We start from the raw sequence: 21202 nt of genomic DNA, 5'->3' as shown, positions 1-21202 counted from the left end.
CTACTGTAGACAAGTGAAAGTCAGCAGGCCACGCAGGGCATCTGGGGTTACGCTTGCCACCAACTAACCTGATCAACTCACCTTTAACAGCCCAAAAATGTCCGTCTAAAAGCAGGCTCCTTGAACTCTCCGATTCACTTTAAATTTTAATTCATGACCTGCCCCTAATTCTTTTGGCTTCTGATCCCAAGTCATTTGTTACTGTTTAAAACCAGGTGTGGTCCTGGGGCCCAGTATCTGGCACTAGCTTCTCTGGCTCTGACCGCTGATATTGTTCTGGATCACAACTCATTTCTCACCACTTGATTGTGATTCTACCCTTCCAGGCTCCTGGCGATGACCAGCTCCCGCTGCCCAGAAGGCCAGTCTTTTCACTACGCCTTAATTGAGATCCCCTCATAATCCATCCCCAAACCCAGCCGTCTCCCTCATAGAGTCCACGGAGCCTACGCTAGCTTGTAAGAGAAGTTTAACAATGTGTCCTGCAGGCATAGTTAACTTAAATGAGCTCGAAGACGTCACTCAAATATCATCTTCTTGATGGGCCTACCCAGACTACCCTGCTTAAAATGGCAACAATCTCCTCACCCTAGCAAATCCTGATGACCTTTATCCTGGTCTGAATTTCCTTTCTCCCTTACCGTTTATTGCCTTCGAATGTATGATATAATTTTATAAATTTATTATGTCAATATTTTATCATCTGTACTATCCTGATGGAATATAATGCTATGAGGGCAAGGCTGACTCTTGTACTCCAAGAACATAAAACAATGCCTGACACATAGCAGGCAGACAATAAATATTTGTTCAATGGCTGAATGACATGTCTAGAGTTCTGGACTGTGTCCCTCTTACTGAGCTACATGGTGGCTTCTGCTTCTTCTTTGAAGTTTGTGAGTCTCCATGTAGAAACTCATGCCCAAGAATATGACCGAAAAGCATGCAATACTGTTTATGTCAACCTTCTCTGCTGTACTGAGTAAAAAAATAATGAATGCCTGCAATTCTCAAAGGCTATTGAAGGAGTTTAATTTAAATAGTGGATGATTAATCAGATGTGACTTTTGTAGATTTGCCTATCAGTGAACAAGAATTCTATTCTGTGAAAATGGTATATTTTCCACCCTGAGATTTGACCAACAGTAAAACAGTTTCTCTGGTTTCGAAAACTGGAGGTTCACATGAACAGAATTCTAGCAAATGATCCCTTGTCTCCCCTCCCGTCTTTCAAGTACACACTTCACTCTTTAGTTTGACTAAAGATTTCTTTGAAAACATTTAGGAGATGAGGACCCAAATGAAGGTCTCAAAATGGCAGCAAGAATGTTAACAAGCTGTTACAAGAAAGTACGAGAATGTGTACTTAACTGTTGGCCGTTGTGTCCACTTCCCTACAGAAGGAAGAACACGGCATTTTATTGACTTCTTGTTAATTGGGCGAAGTCATCAAATTGTGTGGCACATCGGTTCCACATCTGCAAACTGGGCAACAGCAGCCTGTAAAGTTCCTGGGAGGGAGAGGTGAGGATGCATGCGTGAAACTCCTGGTTACCGTCTGGCCTGTGATGGGTAGTGACACATGCTAGTGAGCGCTGCTTCAGTTCCTCCGTTCCACTGAACACTCACTGTGCTTCTCCCGAGTCTGACACGCGTCCTCACTCCACCCCATGTCTTCTCCGTCAGTGTCCTACGAAATCGTCTGCACGTCAATCATCCTAAGCCGACTTTCCCCTCACTGTCCTTTCACCTGCATCTTTCTGTCAACTTAAAATCTTCCCTTTTGTGGGGGGGCAGGGGTTGTGAGAGCTAGAGATGTGTGTTAATGGCAAAAGAATAATGCTTCTTGGCTGTGGGGACAGAGCCCCAGAAAGCAGTTTCCAGGCTCTCGGCCTCACATGGAAAGGTGCTCACTCGGGAAGTAAATGGCCGTCAACTGTGATTGCATGGCCATCAGCTGTGGCTCGTTGGCCGTCAGCTGTGACCAGTGAGCCATTGGCCACTAATATAACTGCCGTGGCTACACTAGCAAAAAATGGGGGCCAGCAAGAAGATGGCGGCTGGGGTGGCAAGCAGCAGAGTGAGGGTTGAGAATTGTGTGGCTCCTGTTTCCTGTTTCTCCAACCCAGCCGCCAGCGAGAGTATAGTAGTATGACTCCCCCATCTATGGCTCCGTGGGTGTTCCTTTTTGGCCTCACCATATCCCGCGTTCTTATGTGGGGACCGGGGCCAGAGACCCCGCAGATTGCCCCACACGGCATTGGCACCTCTCCAAACTTAGCAGGACAGAATGCTGTGATCCTCTGGTGATGCCTGCCACGGGCCTGGCCTAGGTCACAGTGGGCACGGGCGAGATTTTGGTCACCCTATACTAGGGTGAGATAGATGTAAAGGGAAGAGGGGAGAGAGGTCATGGTGAGAGCTTTCAGTTGAGGTGAGCTTAAAAACAACTGTGAAAAGTCCAGAAAGCACCTTGTATTGAAAGTGATGAGAGCGCTACAACCAGTGTGATCACAGAGGGGCTGTGTGCTGGGGGAAAACCGATTGCATGTTGGGTGGAGTGGGGAAGGGGTAGATTTATGGGGCCTCTGACTATTAGATAAAGAGGATGATATTAGCTGAAAATAGAAAGGCCCATTTTTAAATCACTCCGTGAACGGAATAAGAAGAGGGAGCAAAGCTCATCTTTTACTTTAGACAGTCTATAAAAGCTAAGGGAGAGACGAGGGTTAACAAAATGAATGAGTTCTCTCTCCACCAGTCCCTAAGCTCTTGGACTCAGACAACACTCCTCTCGTGTCCTGGGGAACTGAGGCCCGAGGAAGGAGGCGAGTCCGTGACCTTGTCAAAATGTGTTTCTGTGGGAATCAGGGCATTGCTGTTTATCTTGTGAGATAAGCTCTGGTCAGGGTGTGAACATCTCTTTCTCCCTGAATGTTGGTGACTACATTTTTTCAACATCAGCTCCTCAAAGATGGCATTCTCTGAGCTGAGAAAGGGGTGTTTTCATACACAGGACTGTGAGTTCTGAGATGGTCCAGAAGAGTTTAAATAAATCCTCTTGATAGAGTTTCAGAATCCTCTGTCAATTAAAATGACAACCTGTTCTCTTAAATCCACAAGCCTGTAAACAAGGCCTGGGTTTGTTTTAATTTAACAAAACCTTCACTTCTTTCCCAGTCTAAAAGTCACCTAGATACTAGAATGCAATGACAATAATTGTTCTTTCTTGCTTCACACAGTAGATCGTTTTTCAATGGTTAGCAGTATACCGCAGATATCCAGTGAGGCCTTAGCATACATGCTTTGACAAACACTTTTTTACACTAAAAAATGAAAAAAGCCACCCGCTGTGATATTAGACTTAATACTCCCATTTTACAGACTAAGACTGGACCTGGGGAGCTGTTTTATTTGTGTCTCCTGAAATAAATATAAAATCATCATTAATTAGTTCTAATCTTACTTTCTTGTTTTATAATTTAGAAGAAATATCTCTACTTCCTGTTCTCAGAACACATTTGGGGACTGACTCTCCTTCTCTGGCAAACTCTGTTCTTGATGACTGAAATACTCTGCCTTTCTAAATCTCACTGGTATGCCAAGGGTCACCGGGAGTCACCAACCTACAAATGCAGTCTTGGTGAAAGCAGGAGACCACTATCCCCTTCACCTCGGGACTTTCAAGATGCACTGGAAACCTGCCTTGTCCTGTCTTTTATGTGTAATGATTTGGATATGTGTATAGTTGCTGTCTGCCCAAATGGGGACCAAGCGACACCTACCGTATGGGTTAAATTGCATCCCCCACCCTCTCCCAAATTCTTATGCTGAAGTCTTAACCTTAGTACCTCAGAACGCAACCTTATTTGGAAATAAAGTCATTGAACTAAGTAGCTAAGTTAACATGAGTTCATACTGGAGTAGGGTGATACCCTAAACCAAAAGAGTGATCGGTGTCCTTATAAACAGAGGAAATTTGGAAAGACATGCACACAAGAAGAATGCCATTTGAACATGAAGGCAGAGAGGAGGGTGATGGGGCTATGAGCTCAGTGCACCAAAGATTGCCAAGCACCCACCAGAAATTGGGAGTGGGGGATGGGGCAATGTCTCCCTTACAATTTCTATCCCCCAGAACTGAACGACAATCCATTTCTATTGTTTAAGCCCTTCAGGGTGTGGTACTTTGTGACTGTAGCCTAGCAAACTAACTCACGTACCATCAACATCGTGCAAATGATGCCTTGGTGTGGTATTGGGATTCAGAAACACTGAATATTCTAATAAAATCTGTGACATGGGTCAGCTACATGTCACCTCATCTCTCTGAACATTAGCATTATATCAGTAACAGTGTCTATTTTGTTTTCTTTACTTTTTTCTGAGAATTGAATACGATCACACATGTAAAGAATTTTTCTAAGCTGTAAAGCACCTGACAGATGTTAGCTATGACTATTTTTGTAGACAGCCAATGAATCTCTGTGGATGGGTTGAATAAAGGGAAATTAAATGTTCCTGATGTGAAACATATTTAGGTACCACCCTTACTGATGACCCCCAAAACACTAATCCTGAGAGGACCTAGTGAAGGCTGCTTGATGTAAATACAAATACTGTGCCTAAAAGGGCTCTAGGTCTTACTCCTTAGATTTATGCTCTAAACATTCATACACAGTGGTCCTCTGATCAGAAGCATCTGTGTCATTAGGGCACTTACTGGAAATGCAGAATGCCGGGGCCCGCCCAGACTTGCTGAATCTGAGTGTGCACGTAATAAGATCTCCGGGTGATCTGTATGTCAAACTTTGGGAACTGCTCTAAAATCCATTTCCCATGTAATTCATATTGCTAGAACATAAAGAAATGTAGTAATTAGTAAACATTCTTTCAGCCATGGCATGCAATGTTGGACAAAGCCCAAGCTTTACAGTTTGATGGATCTGGTTTTTAATCCCATATGCACCACATAGTTACTTAACGTGGCATATGTCCAAACAAGATGACCTGCTTTGGGACACCTCAGCCTCCTAGCCTCTAAAAGGGAGACAATAGTATTTAAGTTGCCCGGTTCTAGAAGAAGACTAGAAATAATGTATGTGAACCAATAGACATATATTAGATATGCAAAAAAGGCCTGGGATCTTGAATTGCTCACCAGGGCCCATTCTGGTCCTTCATTTCTGATTAGTTAATCACCGTGGAGAAAGAAATCAGATTTTCCAAGGGGGGTCCGAGATCTCAAAGGGTGTCAAGGAGTTTTCTTTGTAAATTTCCTCCCGGAGGAGGTACTTTATGACCTGAAGAGCTAGAAGGATTTGACTGTCACTGCGACTGTGCCAATATCCTCCCAAGGAAGCCTCCGAGTGTTTCTGCACCACCAGCCTTCCCTTGGAGAGAGGTAGCCATCCTTGAGATCTGGCATATGTTGCACCGACACCTCCTCTGTCTCAGAGGCCAGGGCCTCCTCAGCAAAAGGCACCATTCACTCAGGGCTCTCCATGGGAAGCACCTCTCTTGGATTCAACCAGCTCAGGCATCATTGAGCAGCAGCATTTCATTCCTGTGGAGATTGTTGTCACTTGATTTTATTATTTTGATCTTTTGAGCATCTTTTCAATGCCAACAAAAGTCAATACATTCTTCTGGGAGAAGCAGTCAGAGCATTCGTAATGAGCTGTGCCAAAGAGGCTCTGTCATCCGCGTAAACTCTGGGGAAACAGAGGCACTTTGTTCCCGGAGCTCACATGGTGTGACCCCCTTGCTGTGTGAAATGTTAATATTTTGCTTCGTGCTTGGCTCCGGGTGCCACTGCCAACACGGAGAAAGCTTTTGGGGAGTTTGCTGTACATTTCGTGAAAACTGCACGGAGCCAGGACAGATGTCAGTGTGTGAATCAGAGCGATTCTCTAGAATTCGTGACTGTTCACTTTATTCTTTAGCAACTCCCTAGAAGCGAAACATATATATTTGGAGAGAATGACGTGTGTTTTCTTTTTCCCATTCAGATGGTGATAGCGTGTGGCACGTGGATCAGGCTGGCAGCAGCCATGACTTCCTCTCCTGACTGCGTGGAGATGCCCGCACCATGCCAGTTCCCTCCTGCAAGTCCGGTAGCTTCGCCCACCTGTCCCGTGTAAGCAGCTCAAATTTTCCCAGTGAACGCACAGGCAGCGATCTGTTCTTGAGATTTGGCAATTCTCTGTTGATTCTTTTCTTTGCTTTTTTTCCTTTTCTTTTTCTTTTTCCACATTTCATTGAAATAAAGCCCACATCTGAATGTATTGACTGTCATATAAAGAAACATTTATATATAAATTAGTGTTAAATACATACATTTATTTATTGAATATTTAGTCTCTACAAGTATCACTATATATTTGTTCGATAATATATAAATATTACACACAATATTTATAGTTTACAATACAGATATAATGTATCAGTACATATAGTTATTCTACAATAGGTAAATAATAAAATTATGAAAATTATATTGCACATTATATATAACACACATGGATGTGTTATGTAGTTATATGTTATAGGATAAAATGTAAAACAGCTGAGCCAGACATGGCAAATGCTGGGTTCTCCTTTTTTCCCCCACTCTACTCCTCATAGAGATGTTTTAATAAATTCCCCAAATGGGGCACATTATTTTCACCATGTTTGGGGAAGTGGTCAGATATGGGAATAGAAAGTGGAGTGAAAGGGAGACAGACTGGATTGGGGGTTCTGAGACCTGAAAGAACATATGTGTGTATCCTCCAAAGAGAGGTGGCCCCTGAGCAAACCAAGAGGAGGGAACAGAATGAACTACGGCTTTATTTATTTATGTATGTATTTATTTATTTATTTATCTATCTATCTAGTCATTCATTCATTCATTCATTCATTCAATTATTAGGAAGTACAGTTCACTAACAAAGCAGAATAGCCAAATACAGTCACAATTGAAAAGAGGCGGTTGGTCTAGGTTACCACTCAATTTGACAGAGATAATGGGAGGAAGCTATTAAAACAAGAAGCATAACTTTAATAAGAATGATCCATGCATTTGTAAAGTTCTTTGACAGTTTAAAACCAACTTCCGATATGTAAATGGAAGTGCACTGATGTCTGCAAATTGCTTGAAAATGCATCCCAAAATAAGATGGATTGGTGAGTACGTGTAGAGTGATGGATGGATGGTGTATATAATCCAGGAAGTGTAGTAAGATGCTAATCATAAACTTCCACTATGGGTATTACAGTACATGGGTATTTACTGTAAATTTCTTTCAGCTTTGCTGTAGGTTTGAAAATTTAATAATAAAATGTTGGAAAAAAGGGACTTCACAGACTTGACCTCGTGCAATTACCTCTGCAGCCTTGGGAGCCAGCGATCATGTCCCTCATTTCCTTCGGGAGGAAATTGAGGCTCCCATAAGTGTGTGTATGTGTGTGTGTGTGTGTGTGTGTGTGTGTGTGTGTGTGTGTGTGTGTGATAACAGGTGTGGCAATCTATTGGGACATGGTGGTTAGGTGGAAGAGGTGAAATTCTAACTCCGCTGTCCAGCACAAAATCCAAAGTGGTTGCATTGCTGAAGGGGACCAAGTTCAGGCTTTGGAATTGGTCTATGTCCAAATTTCACCTTTAAACTTCCTGTGTGACCTTGGACGGTGCTCTGAGCTCAAGTCTTCTCATCGATCAAAGGGTCAAATAATTCCCATCTGCTAAAGGTGCTTCTGAACATTAAACAAGATAATCTATATAAATCAAGGTAAGCTACACACAACTTTAAAACCCGGATGCAGTATATGTGGTCCCTCCATTCTCAGAGTTAAACTAGCCTCAGGCATGAAGAAATGAAGATAATTTATGACCAGGGAACTAAGAGGCTAAAATTCTTGGATTTTGCGTCTCCAACACAAATATTGACTTCTCTTTGTTTCTAAAGTCAGTCACTCTACAGATGGACCCCTTGGTTTTGTATTTTATGGTTTGATGGAACCACTAATCATGCCACATTTTGAATTTTAAATGGTTTGGTCATATTTGCATTATTTCTGCTCTCTACATCTGCGTGTTTCGCATTTTACAATTAAATATCAACAGGAGGTTTCTCTTCCTTTGTTTTCATTTCTGTTTAATTTCTTCTCCATGATTTTTAATAAAAATGTTAATTAAGCTCCAACCCAAAGCTGACCTCATGTTGCTTTATTACTCAGCTTCTTCCTCCTTTCACTCTAAGCACCACTGCCTGTAGCTAAATGTGATGGAACTTCCAGCTTTTATCAAGGAGTTTTTAAAGATTTTTATTAAAATACTGCTAACACACAATGTTATATTAGTTTCAGGTGTACATCATGGTTAGTCAACAGTACCCACCTGGTACTATACAGTTCTTACCACATCGTTGATTATATTCCCTGTGCTAAAGAAGTGATCACCATGATAAGTCCAGAGACCATCTGACACTGTACCACGTTATCACAATATTATTGACTGTATTCCCTATACTCTGTATTCCCCAAGACTTGTTTGTTTTATATCTGGAAACTTGAATCTCTTTTACTTCTTTATCTTCCCCCCTTTTAATTTTTAAATTAAAGTTGATATTTAATATTATTTTTCATTAGTTTCAGGTGTACAGCTTAGTGGTTAAACATTTATATAATTTAGGAAGTGATACCCCTGACTAGTACCCGCCTGGCACTATACATAGTTATTACTATATTATTAATTATATTCCATGTACTTTACATCCCTGTGACTATTTTGTAACTACCAATTTGTACTTCTTAATCCCTTGACCTTTTTCACCCTGCCCCCAAACCACTTCCATCTATCACCCTTATAAATCTAGTAACCATCTGACACCACACGTAGTTATTACAATATTATTGCCTGTATTTTTTATGCTATATCCTACATTCCCATCACTACTGTGTAATAACCAATTTTACTTCTTAATTCCTTCCCCTTTTCACCCACCCCCAAACTTCTTCCATCTGGAAACCATCAAAATGTTCTTTGTATGAGTTTGTTTCTGTTTTGTTTGTTTGTTTATTTTGTTCTTTAGATTCCACTTATACGTGAAACCATACGACACTTGTCTTTCACTGTCTGACTTACTGCACTCAATACAATATCCTCTGGGTTCATCCATGTTGTCACAGGTGGCAAGGTTTCGTTTTATTTTATGGTTGAGTAATATTCCGTTGTATATATGTACCACCTCTTCTTTATCCATTCATCAATTCAGGGACACACAAGTTGCCTTCATATCTTGGCTTATGTAAATAATGTTACAATATATTGGATAAGGACATCCACTCGAAGTAGCATTTTGGGTTTGTTTAGATAAATACCCAGAAGTAGGATTACTAGATCCTTCTTAGTCTCTTATTATAGCCTTCATTTTAAAGTTGATTTTGTCTGTTATAAGTATTCGTACCCCAACTTTTTGTTTGTTTTCATTTTCATGAAATATCTTTTTCTATCACATTACTTTCAGTCTCTGCATGTCTTTTGATCAGAAGTGTGTCTCTTGCAGGCAGAATATGTAAGTGTCTTGTTTTCTTATCCATTCAGCCCCTCCCCCATCTTTTAATTGGAGCATTTAGCCCATTTCCATTGAAAGTAATTGTTGATAGGTATGTAGTTATTACCATTTTCTTCTTCTTCTTCTTCTTCTTCTTCTTCTTCTTCTTCTTCTTCTTCTTCTTCTTCTTCTTGTTTTCTTCTGTCTCTCTCTCTCTCTCTCTCTCTCTCTCTCTCTCTCTCTCTCTCTCTCTTGTCTTAAAGAAGTCTCTCTAAGATTTCTTGTAATACTGGTTTGGTGATGAACACCCTAGCTTTTTCTTGTCTGGGATTCTCTTTACCTGTCCTTTGAAGCTAAATGATAGCATTGTTGAGTAGAGTAATCTTGGTTGTAGGTCCCTACTTTTCATCACTTTGAATATTTCTTGCCAATCCCTCTGGCCTGCAAAGTTTCTGCTGAGAAATCAGCTGATGGTCTTCTCTCGCTGCTTTTAAGATTCTTTGTCTTTAACCTTTGACATTTTAATTATGATGTGTCTTGGTGTGGGCCTCTTTGGGTTCATCTTATTTGGGACTGCACTTCCTGGGCTTCTTGTATATCTATTTCCTTCACCAGATTAGGGAAGTTTTCTGTCATTATTTCTTCAAATAGGTTTTCAATTCCTAGCTATCTCCCTTCTCCTTCTGGTACTCCTATAATGTGAATGTTGGTATGCTTGATTTTTGTCCCAGAGGCCCCTTTAACTCTCCTCAAGTTTTTTTGGATTTTTTTTCCTTTTTGTTGTTATGATTGGGTGTTTTCTGCTACCTTATCTTGTAAATTGCTGATTTGATCCTCTGCTTCATCTAATCTACTGTTGATTCTCTCTAATACATTTTTCATTTCTGTTATTGTACCCTTTATTTCTAACTGGTTCTTTTTATGTTTTCTATCTCCATTTTTAAGTTTCATATCTTTTTCTTGAAGTTCTCCCTGAGATCATTGAGCATCCTTATAACCAGTGTTTGGAACTCTGCATCTAGTAGATTACTTGTCTCTATTTTGTTTAGTTCTTTTTCTGGAGCTTTGCTTTGTTCTTTCATTTGGGACATGTTTCTTTGTATCCCCATTTTGGCTGTCTCCCTGTGTTTGTTTCTATGCATTAGGTGGGACTATCATGTCTCCCAGTCTTAGCAGAGTGGCCTTACATAGTAAGTATTCTGTGGGGCTCAGTGGTGCAGTCTTCCTGGTCACCTGAGCCATGCACTCCAGGTGTGTCCTTTGTGTGGGTTATGTGTGACCTCCTGTTGTAGTTGAGGCTTTGTTGCTGTTTGCATGTCAATTGGAGGGATTGACCCTCAGGCTCATTGGTTGTGAGGACTGGTCATGACTATAGTTCAGGAGTCATGGTGCAGGGGCTGACCCTACAGAGCAGGATCTGCCTCAGCAGGGCTCTGGTGCCTATCCAATCTTCCCCTTGGGTGTGTCATCCTTGGAGGTGGCTGGGTGATGCTCTAGCTTGTTTCAAAGCTGGCAACTGAGGGCACTAGGCCCAGGGTCACCTGGGAGGGTCCTGCGGCAGGTCAAGTTCAACCTCAGCCTGTGCCCCACCTGGGGCCACCCAGCAGGAGCCACAAAGAAATCTGCAGATGGCTGCCACCCTTGCTGTGCTTGGAAGCACCTTGAGAGTCCAAGCCGTGAACCAAGGATGGCTGCCGCTAGTGCCGGCTTAGGGCTGCTCAGCCAGAGGTACAGGACATGCTCAAGCCAGATGCTGCGTGTCTGGGTTTGGAGAACCTTTGAAAGACCCTAGGAAATTCTGCAGCATGAGTTAAGGCAGGCGGTTTGTACAAAACACCACTAAGAGCAGCTTGGGTGTGCCTGAAAGTGGGGCGGGGTGGGGCGTGGTCTTGAATCAGGGTGTGGTGAATGATTGACATTAGCCAGCTTGATGGAGATTCAGATATGGTGGCCACCTGCTTATGCACGCTGAGAAGAGGGAGGGCTTAACAAAGAAACAATGGTCTCAATTAGTTTCTCCATGTAAGAGACAGCAGCTCCCCCAGTCCTGTCCTGAAGCCAGACAACTCAGTGCCCTACTATATGTTCCTGTCGCCTATCCAGCTGCTGAACCAGTGCTGGAGCTCAGAGCCAGTAATTCTTTTGGTAAGTCCTTGCATGCTCCTTTTAAGAGGAGAGGTTTCGACTTGAGCTGCCCTCCATCTCACTCAGCCATAATCTCTGCTGGTTTTCACAGCCAGAAATTATGGGGACTTCTCTCTGCAGCACTGAAACCCTGGGCTGGGACCCCTTGCTTCTCTGTGGGGATCTCTGAAGCTGAGATATCCCTCTCAATTTTTAAAGATCTCACATGGGTGTGGGACCAGCCAGTTCCACATCTCTGCCCGTCCTACCAGTCTCAAGGTAGTTTCTGTACATCTGTAGTTGTAGGGCTTTAGTTCAACTAGACCTCAGGAGATTCTCAATGACGGTTGTTTTGTGTTTAGTCGTAATTTTGATGTGGTCGTGAGAGAAGGTAAGCACAGCATTTACCTACTGCACCATCTTAGAGGAGAGAAACTCTCAAGGATTTGGTTTAACCTCTTAGTCAGGTCTTGGTTGTAATGACTTAAATTTTATTTATGGTAAATGCAACATGAAATCTGACCTAAATTTGCAACACTGGCTCAAATTGCTGACGTAAATAATCTAAAACTGCATTATCTGTTTAATTGCCTTCATCTGCTAAACATGCAGCCTATTTCTATCTCTCTTTCCACAATTGGCTTCCCCTGCACTTTTCAGCTGTCCTTCGTCTCCATACTTCATCCTCCCTGTTCCTCTCTCACCTTTGGGTCACACTCAGAGAGTTTCCACAGGGGTCAGAATCGTCTGGGGGAGCTGAATGAACAGATTTAAATCAGGGTTTCTCAATCAGAGCTGCACATTCGAAAGCCTTGGGGAGATATGTAAACTGGGACGACCCAGTCCCAGATATTCTGATTGAATTTATCTGGGTGGTGGTCATGCTTCAGTCATTTGAAAAGCTTTCCCAGTAATTCTGTGAATCACATTTCTTAGAGGGGATGGAAAAATTCCATTAAACATCATTTCAACAAGCATCCCCCCCAAGTGTTTCATATGTCTAAAACATTTGACACTGACTGTTCTTTATTATTTCTAAAATGGGGAAAATAAGAGTATCTTCATGATAGCAGTGATGTGAGGATTTATGGTGAAAAACATATCTCAGTAAGTTGGAACATGCTTTCACAGTAACACTTGTAATTGTTATGATTGCTTTATCCCTTATGATTTAAAGCATTTTTATTTATCTGGGGAAAATAGTCTCAGAAGAGCTAAATGAATCAATGTTATAACTAGTGAATGGCATAACATGCACGTGAATTCAGGACCTATGTCATATAATCCACTTCTTATTCCCATCACACTATGCCATTTATTTGCTTTAAATAGTAAGTTGCTGTATAAAGCAACCCACTGACACCGGGTATTACGAGAAACAGCAAGAAATAAGGACATTTCTTTTTTTAAAATTAAAGTTTATTGGAGTGACAATTGTTAGTAAAATTACATAGATTTCAGGTGTACAATTCTGTATTACATCATCTATAAATCCCATTGTGTGTTCACCACCCAGAGTCAGTTCTCCTTCCATCACCATACATTTGATCCCCTTTACCCTCATCTCCCACCCCCCATCCCCCTTACCCTCTGGTAACCACTAAACTATTGTCTGTGTCTACGAGTTTTTGTTTCTTCATTTGCTTGTCTTGTTCCTTTGTTGTTTTCAGTTTTATATACCACATATCAGTGAAATCTTATGGTTCTCTGCTTTTTCTGTCTGACTTATTCACTCAGCATCATAATCTCAATACAAAGTGTCACACCTTTCACGTCTGTATGCCTCAGCTCATGCTATGACTGGTATTGCTTTCAATGTTTAGTAAAACCTTTCTTTCAGGTTCATTTCAAATGTCACCTCCTATATGGCCCCTTTTTTGGTATTACAGTTAATGTTTCTTTTCTGTGATCCCACAGCACCCTCTAAGTGTCTCCCTTATAGCACTTAGAAGCATGCATTGATTTTTCTATTTCCCCTACTTTCCTTTGCTGGAAGAGGCCTTGTTTTATGAAATTTACATGTTAACGACTCAAAATATTTATTGGCACTGTGCCCAAAACATAGTAGGTAGGTAATTAACATATTTTTGTTGAATGAATGAATGAATGAATATCTTGTTGGATAAACTTATGAGTAAACAGTGGAATGAAGTCTTGTTCCTGGGTTTTGGTCTTTAGTTATACAAACTCAGTTACCTAAAGTCAAAAAGGAGAGGCATTCAGAGACCCAAGCTACTCTTGGAAATTGTATTGGCCTATGGTTTATCCAACCACCAATTCTCACTATTTATATGACCATCTACTCTGAATTTAGGAGATGAAATTATAGTGCCCTTAGAATTGTTGAGAGGCACAGCTGGTAAGAAGCAGTGGAGTTGAAATTCTAGGAAAGTCACATGGTCTCTCTTATGAAGTGATGTTGATAGAATAGATCAGTGTTGTTCAAATTGTAATATTAGAGAAATTTGAAATTTCATAAGATGAAATAAGGTTTCTCACTGAAAAAAAAATCTTGATGGATTTTTTTAACCATAGAAAGAGAATGTTAGTGCACAGGATTTTTAAATTTGAATTTTCTTTTCCACTCCCATAAAGAAAAGAAAGAAAATGACTTGGGAAAATCAGTAATCCAGGTTCTAGATTCCTTGTTTCTCTGCCCTCCACCATCAATAAGGGGCCTAAGTAGTTGGTGAAGACTTCCAAAACTCCAAGTAGGTGTGGAAAACCAGGTAACAAAGTGGCTGACGACATGCTTCCTCTGACACAGACCAAGTGGACCGCACCCTTGTAGAGGCTCTGCTTGCAGTCATCTGCTTGCAGCTTCTGCACGCTGGCCAATGTAGTGTGATGACACACACCTATGGTGGCCGCTGGACAGTGAGCAAGTGGCAGGAGACCCTGGTGCTCCCACCTGCCTGAAAGGAGACTTGATATTTCTGAGAGGAAAGAATCAAGACTAATTGAACTTAAGGATTGGGCTTCAGGATCATGGACCATGGGGACAGTATGTCCCAAGAGGTGGTCAGAGAGGGTGGATCACAGTGGACACTAATCCATGAAAGGAACTGATGCAATCATCATGGTCACGGGTCACCAAGGATCCAAAGCACACACAGTGTGGCCCCAAGGACCTCCCTCACCCCACAGCTTCTGTGAGAATGCAGTGAACTCTTTCCTAGACCTGATGGCATCTTGGAAATAGGGTGGCAGGGTGGGGAATCTTAGATGAGCGTTGCTGACATGGACTCGTATTATTGCTTCTGTGAAAGTCTGCTAGCTCACCTTCAATTTAGGCCTTCTCCTACACCTCGACTAGCTGGCATTTGAGGGAGCAGTCTAGTGAAAGATCAAGCATTCGAAGGTGGAATAAAGGACCTGTTTTTTTTCCCCTCAGGAAACACACACACACACACACACACACACACACACATACACACACACACACATTCTTCATAAGCAATTGGCATATGCTGCTGCTTGTCTATACACAATTGCCAAATAGTTATGTTAAGTTTTGTGTTTCATAGTGTTCTGGAGGAAACATCTTAAATCCCAAGGGTTTTGGTACCTGACCAAAAACAAAAAAAAACAACCACTCACCTAGAAAATCTGTAAAGTCCCCTCAAGCATTAACTATGATTTGAGTAAGGCATTTCATTAGGTATTCCTACTTTCGTCATTTGAGAATTGTGTTGTATCTTCTCTAACCTTGGTAGAGAGATGGGTACCAACTCATATTAGAATCATCTTTCAAAAATTCCAACAAATAAATGTAACCTTGTTCACCTATCCAACAGGAAAAAGATGTAATGCATTTATGCCTCAACTTAGAGCATGTGTATTAAATATTCCATAATTTCCTTTCCAGGCTGGGGAACAGGGTACAATATGCTGGGTGTGCCAAAAAAAAAAAAAAAAAGTATGCACATTTTAAGAGATGTTATCTATGTATTACTTTAGAAGTTCAATTGAATTACGTAGCAATAAACGTAGTATGATGTTCACTCAAAAGATGGTGTCAATCAAATGAGTGCTAGTGTCAGTCATTGTATTACAATTTTAATACAGTTTTTTCCTTTATTAAATGTGTATACATTTTTTTTTTTGGCACCTTCTGTAGTCATGCACAGGCACAGTCTGCATCAGAAATCTTGAGTGTAAGTTCCAGTTTTGCCATTTCTGTGGTGGTTTGATCTTGACCAATAGATTGTGACTTGTTTGTGTCATCTAAACTCAGCTAGAACTCTAACTCATGAATCTGCCTTAAGACAAAAAAAAGAAGGAAAGTCTGTAGAGTGTCATGAATGCACTTATATTCGCCCCTGCCCCTCATCCTTAGAATAGGACAGACTCTCACAGAGTTAAGTTCAGGATGCATGAACGCCTAGAGAAATAAAGAAGTCTATTTTCCTGCTACTTTCATACGTTTAATTCTTTGACTTATTCCAAGCTGTTTTACGTGACTGTATTGGCTAGTCTCTCATTCAGCTCTTCATCCATCACACATTTTCTTTTAGCACCTACTATATGTTGGGCACGGTGCTAGGTAGTATAACTATAGAGATAAATCTATCGCTGGCCTTTGGCAGAGTTTGGAACTCAGGGGCGGGGAAGACCGAATTACACACAAGCGTTCTAATTGCCCTTGGTAAGGAAATGACAAAGCTATGCCTTGGGCAAGTTCTAGAGAAAGAATACTTACCACACTTAAAGAGGTCACAGAGGCTTCTCGGAAGAGGTGCTGACAGAGCACATCTCAAAGATGAGTAGGCAAGATTAGGCAATGCAAAACATTTCTCTTGAGCAAAAACAAATGTTCAAAGGCAAAGTGATAAACCATGTTGGTGATGCTGGAATTAGAGCTGAGTGGTTAGTGATAAAGAGGAGGTAACCTGGACCAGAGCATCAAGGCCCTTGTCTTCCCAAATGTTTCTTATTATGTGCCAGACACTCGAAGAAATCAAGGACCCAGCAATGAACGTGGTAGATGAGCTCTCTCTTGGAGCTGACACTGGAATGGGAGGAGACAGATGGTCAAAAGTAAATCTAGACCCAGGAGACGTTTTACAATTGTGATTAGTACTATGATAGAAACAAATAGGGTCATGCCAAGAAAGTGACAGCGGCTGGGGAGAGGGGACTTCTGAAAAGGCCCATTTCTCTGGAGAAGTGACATGAAACCTGAAGGGCAAAGAGGAGCCATCATGTGAAGAACCAAGGAAAAAGCACACCTGGAAGAGGGGCTAAAATGTGCAAATGCCGTGGCAGGTTGGAAAAGAGCTTGGTGTGTGTGAGAGGAAGGACGTGAACACGTTTGAAATGTGAAGGGAAAGAGAGAGGGGCAGGAGGTGAGGTTAGAAAGGCAGGTGGTGGTGGGAGTTTGCAGAACCTTCTGAACTCAGCAAGGACTTCAGGTGTCAGTCTGAGTGTGTGATGACAAGCCTCAGAGGTGTTTTAAGCAGGGTAGTAACATGAAGATTGTAAAAATATCTCTGTGGTGGCTCCATGGAGAATGCACTGTTGGGAATAAGTGTGGACAAAGAGAGCCCAGGTGAGAGCCCAGGTGTTGTCCAGGTGAGAGGTGATGACAACACAGGCAATATTATTTTACTGAGCTGCTCTGTGAAAGGTGAAAAGTGGTGGTGAGGTGACACCACTATCTCCCTAAAGGCTGCGTGAAGAGTAAGGATGAAATGAAAATTAGCGCATTGCTGGAAAGTGGCAAGAAGCAAATCCTCAGTATCTGGATTTATTTCAGTACACTGCCATTTGCAATGACCTTCCAATTGGACAGGCAATACCACATTTTCAATAGGTAAACTGGAATGCTGAGAACGTAGGTGCCTTGCTCAAAGGTCTTCATAGAACTTGTAGATTAATTTGAACTTGAACCCTGCCTGGATTCCACATTCCGCTACCTTACAGTACCATAGTGTAACATAACATGTCTCGGGCTACTGTTTGGGAGCTGAGGGTCAGGCTGTCCACATGTAGGCCATAAGCTCCTTCATTAAAAACCCTTAAACTGTAATTCATTCAATGATCTCAAAGGCCCACGATGAGTAGTTCTGGGGCCCTGTGACCAGAGTGGGTGAACTCAGGTGTTCCACACGTCGCCTGCCCACTGTTTCTCTTCTTGTAACAACAGTGCAAAGGAAATTAATTAATAATTCAGGAAATTAAGGAAGTTAATAATTAAGGAAAAGAGAAGATTGTTAGGGCCTACTGACGCTCAATTTGGAAAAGGAAAAGAAAAAAGTTAATGGTTCGGAATTCTGGTTTCCTGTGTCTCTATAAACAATAATATAGAATAAAGCAAAGTACTGCGTTTTGGTGAAATCTTATCATCAGCTCACCAGGCATTTGGCTGACTTACTCTGATGTATGATGCGTTTGCTTTCAGGTGTCCTGAAACGTCAACAATTTGAGATGGGGAGTAGGTACAGCAGTGCTACTGGCCGGGGAGGCGTTTGTGGGGAAGTGCGTGTAGATTCAGTCCATGGAGCTATTTGCTGCCATCATTGGTGCTCACTTTAGGAGTCGCAGCATTTAGAACTTGGCTACAGGCAGCATGGAGGTTGGCCATGTGAAGGCCCAGTCTTTTACGTAGGCAGTTGGTGCACTACGGAGAGCCTGAAAACTCAATTTTAAAACATTATGTCATAATATGATGGAACATTTTCTGTTTTTATTTCTTTTGGATAAAATCTTAGCTTTATTAAAAAGAAATCCCCGTGGAGGAAATACCTTAAAAGACAATGTTTAGGAGGCAAACACAGTTCCAAATGCATTCAAATCTAAATGCCAACTCTTTCACGTACCTATGTTAGAGAAAACAAGGCCCTAGCCAGCTAATAAATGATATGTAGTCTCAAATTAATTTTCTCTGAAGGATTTAATTATCCTGTCCAACTGACTTCCCGTTCAAAATCATAACACACTGATCATTTAAACCAAGAAAAATAAGGGGAAGAGGAGGGGCACCCCAATGGTGGGTGTACCTCCAAGGAACAGGGAACATTTTCTTTTTAGGAAAAAAAAAATAGATCTTATCATTCCCATTTTCCATGGCAGTACTGAAGTAGAAACTAAATCAGAGGCTTGTTGTACAATACTCATTTTAAGCCTCTTAAGTGACTGTACGTGTGGTGAAAGTCGTGCACACACAGGAGGGTGGCCCCACTGCCCTCACTCAGGTTACAAAAGTGATCTGCAATATTTTCCAAGCTCAGTAAGAGCAACGCACATGTAGAGATGATTCTACTTTAAGAAAATAACCAGAATATCACAACTATGACTTCATTATTCTCTCTCTATAATACAGACACACACACACACACACACACACACACACACACACACACACATATATGTTATATATATCACATTTTATATGTCTTATAATTTTTTTTTTCCTGACGCTGTTATGACAGCACCTGTCCCTGAATAAAGACACGATTGGGGGAAAATACTATTATGAAGCGAGATAAAAAACAAGCAAGGGATTTATTGTTATTGAAAAGAGTCTACCACCCACACAACTAATAAAGCTGAATAAAGTATTTCATAAAGCTGTTAAAGCCACCTACAAGCTGACAGGATATTAATAAATTACTGGATCACCTGAAGAGAAAATAGGAAGCCTTAAGTTCAGAGAGCTCTGAAGCTACTCGGCTCAGCCTCTGAGCAATGAGCGTCCTTCCATGGGCTGTGTGTGTGTGTGTGTGTGGGGGGGGGGGTGTCTTCCTTACCGCTCTCGCTGCTCCCTCGCTTTCCCTTCCTGGAGAAAGTGGACTTGCCCACATCCTTAGCTTGCTCTCTCCGTTAGTGGGAATCCACACACTCGAGCATCAGGAGACATACATGAAACGGTCTATATCAGCATTGCTCATAATGGATTAAAACTGACAACAAAACGAATGCCTATCGACAGCAGAAAGCATGTGTAACCTGGGATGCCTCTGTTTAATGCAATGCTATACAGCAAAGAAAAAGGAATGTTCCCACAACGTGAATCTCACACACATAATTTTGAGAAATAAAAGCAAGGCAGAAAAAGAAAGATTGCATATGGAACTAGTCCACTTATATACAGTCAGAAAGCAGCTCACAGTAAACTATATTTTTAGGGGTGTGTATAGGTACTAAAACTCTAAAGAAAAGCAGCAAGTGATTATCATAGATATTGGAATAGTGCTCACTTCCGGGGTGAGAAAGGTGTCTATAGGAAAGAAGGCACTTTGGGGCTTTGGAATCTTGGTGGTCTACTGGATAATAGTCACGTGGTTGCAGTGGAGTTCATGTTATAATTGTTTATTGATTAGACTGCACCATTGTTTTCTGCTATTTTTTCCCTCCATGCATCCTGTGTTCCAATACAATGAATTAACAAATGCAATAAGAGTTATGGAAACCAAAAGCAGAGAAGAGGAGGTAAGACATATTCTTTGCTATTCAAGTTAAGAAGGAAGTCCTATAAATTTCCCATTGCGTCTGAGCGGGGATGACATTAAAAGTGGCACCAATTGTGACAGAGTAGAACAGACACTGTCTGAGCATGAGCCTCTGATATAAATCCTTTGTCTAAATAGAGAATTATAAAAAATGAAAACATTTATATAAGTGTAAAAAAATCACACAGTATTCCAATAATTAGTATTATTTCTTTTCCTTTCTTTCAATTCTTATTTTTATTCTCTGTTATAATGTTCCATAAATCAATTTTCTGCATGGTTTTTAGAGTTTGAGTGTGTTCCTTGGTTGATCTGATTATGTGCGTAGGGGATTCGAGATTTTGAAAAAACACACACAGTAGTTATTTATTCTAATGAAATACAATTTGTCTGTTTTTATTTTGAAATTAATTTCATGGATTCATAGATCTCTCAGCTGTCAGCACTGAAAGGGCCTTGTTTACAAAAGTGAAGGGATGGGGCAGAGAAACTAAGAGTGCCGATTTCAAGTTCACCCACTAAATGGTGGGGTGGCCAATGCTACAGTCCCAATCTGTTGACTTGCCGCAGTTCGCTGCTGCTTGAGCAGAGATGTCAGGCTTTGTTTTATTTTTTATCCCCCAAGCCTAATCATTAATTTTCAAATGAATTTAGAGCATTTTCCCACCATATTTTCTAGACAATGACAATTTTAAATGTTTGATTTTGAATTTCCTTCAGTAAGAATTTTTCTGCATCTGAAATGTGCATACTGAAAAAAAAAGACAATAACATAATTAGTTATCTCTGCATTATTCAGCTCTTCAACTGCTGGAAAATTCTGCTCACCAAGGAAAATAATCAAACGATTCATTAATAGAAAATAAATAATGAATACAATGTAAAATAAATTCACATACATTAGAGAAGTATTTGGAAAAATTATTTTTTAAGTTCCAAATGCTGCTTTTCATGGGTGGAATGACAAATGGCCTTTTAGGAAAAACCATGCCTTCTCTATAGAGATATTGTCCCCAGAGACCTCCCAGACTCTAAAAAAACCTCCATAGTGGCAGCAATGAGAACAAACACTACCACAGGATAACTATTAAT

The 21202-nt window shown here is 41.1% G+C and overlaps 2 long non-coding RNA genes across 2 annotated transcripts in view; both read left to right on the top strand.

Annotated features, from left to right (window-relative positions):
- The window catches only part of LOC109452138 (uncharacterized), a 150026-nt gene extending 143739 nt beyond the window's left edge, over positions 1 to 6287 (top strand). The window contains exon 4 of the long non-coding RNA XR_016019186.1: positions 6012 to 6287. This is a non-coding gene — a long non-coding RNA (uncharacterized LOC109452138). The remainder of the gene's footprint in view (positions 1 to 6011) is intronic.
- Positions 6288 to 11584: 5297 nt separating this feature from the next.
- The window catches only part of LOC148759333 (uncharacterized), a 50281-nt gene continuing 40663 nt past the window's right edge, over positions 11585 to 21202 (top strand). Inside the window, exon 1 of the long non-coding RNA XR_016019187.1 lies at positions 11585 to 11678. This is a non-coding gene — a long non-coding RNA (uncharacterized LOC148759333). The remainder of the gene's footprint in view (positions 11679 to 21202) is intronic.

Source organism: Rhinolophus sinicus, chromosome 1 (genome assembly GCF_057876585.1).
Source record: "Rhinolophus sinicus isolate RSI-liver-muscle chromosome 1, RSI-T2T, whole genome shotgun sequence".
NCBI classification, from domain to species: Eukaryota; Metazoa; Chordata; class Mammalia; order Chiroptera; family Rhinolophidae; genus Rhinolophus; species Rhinolophus sinicus.
This window is presented reverse-complemented; position numbering and strand designations above follow the sequence as displayed.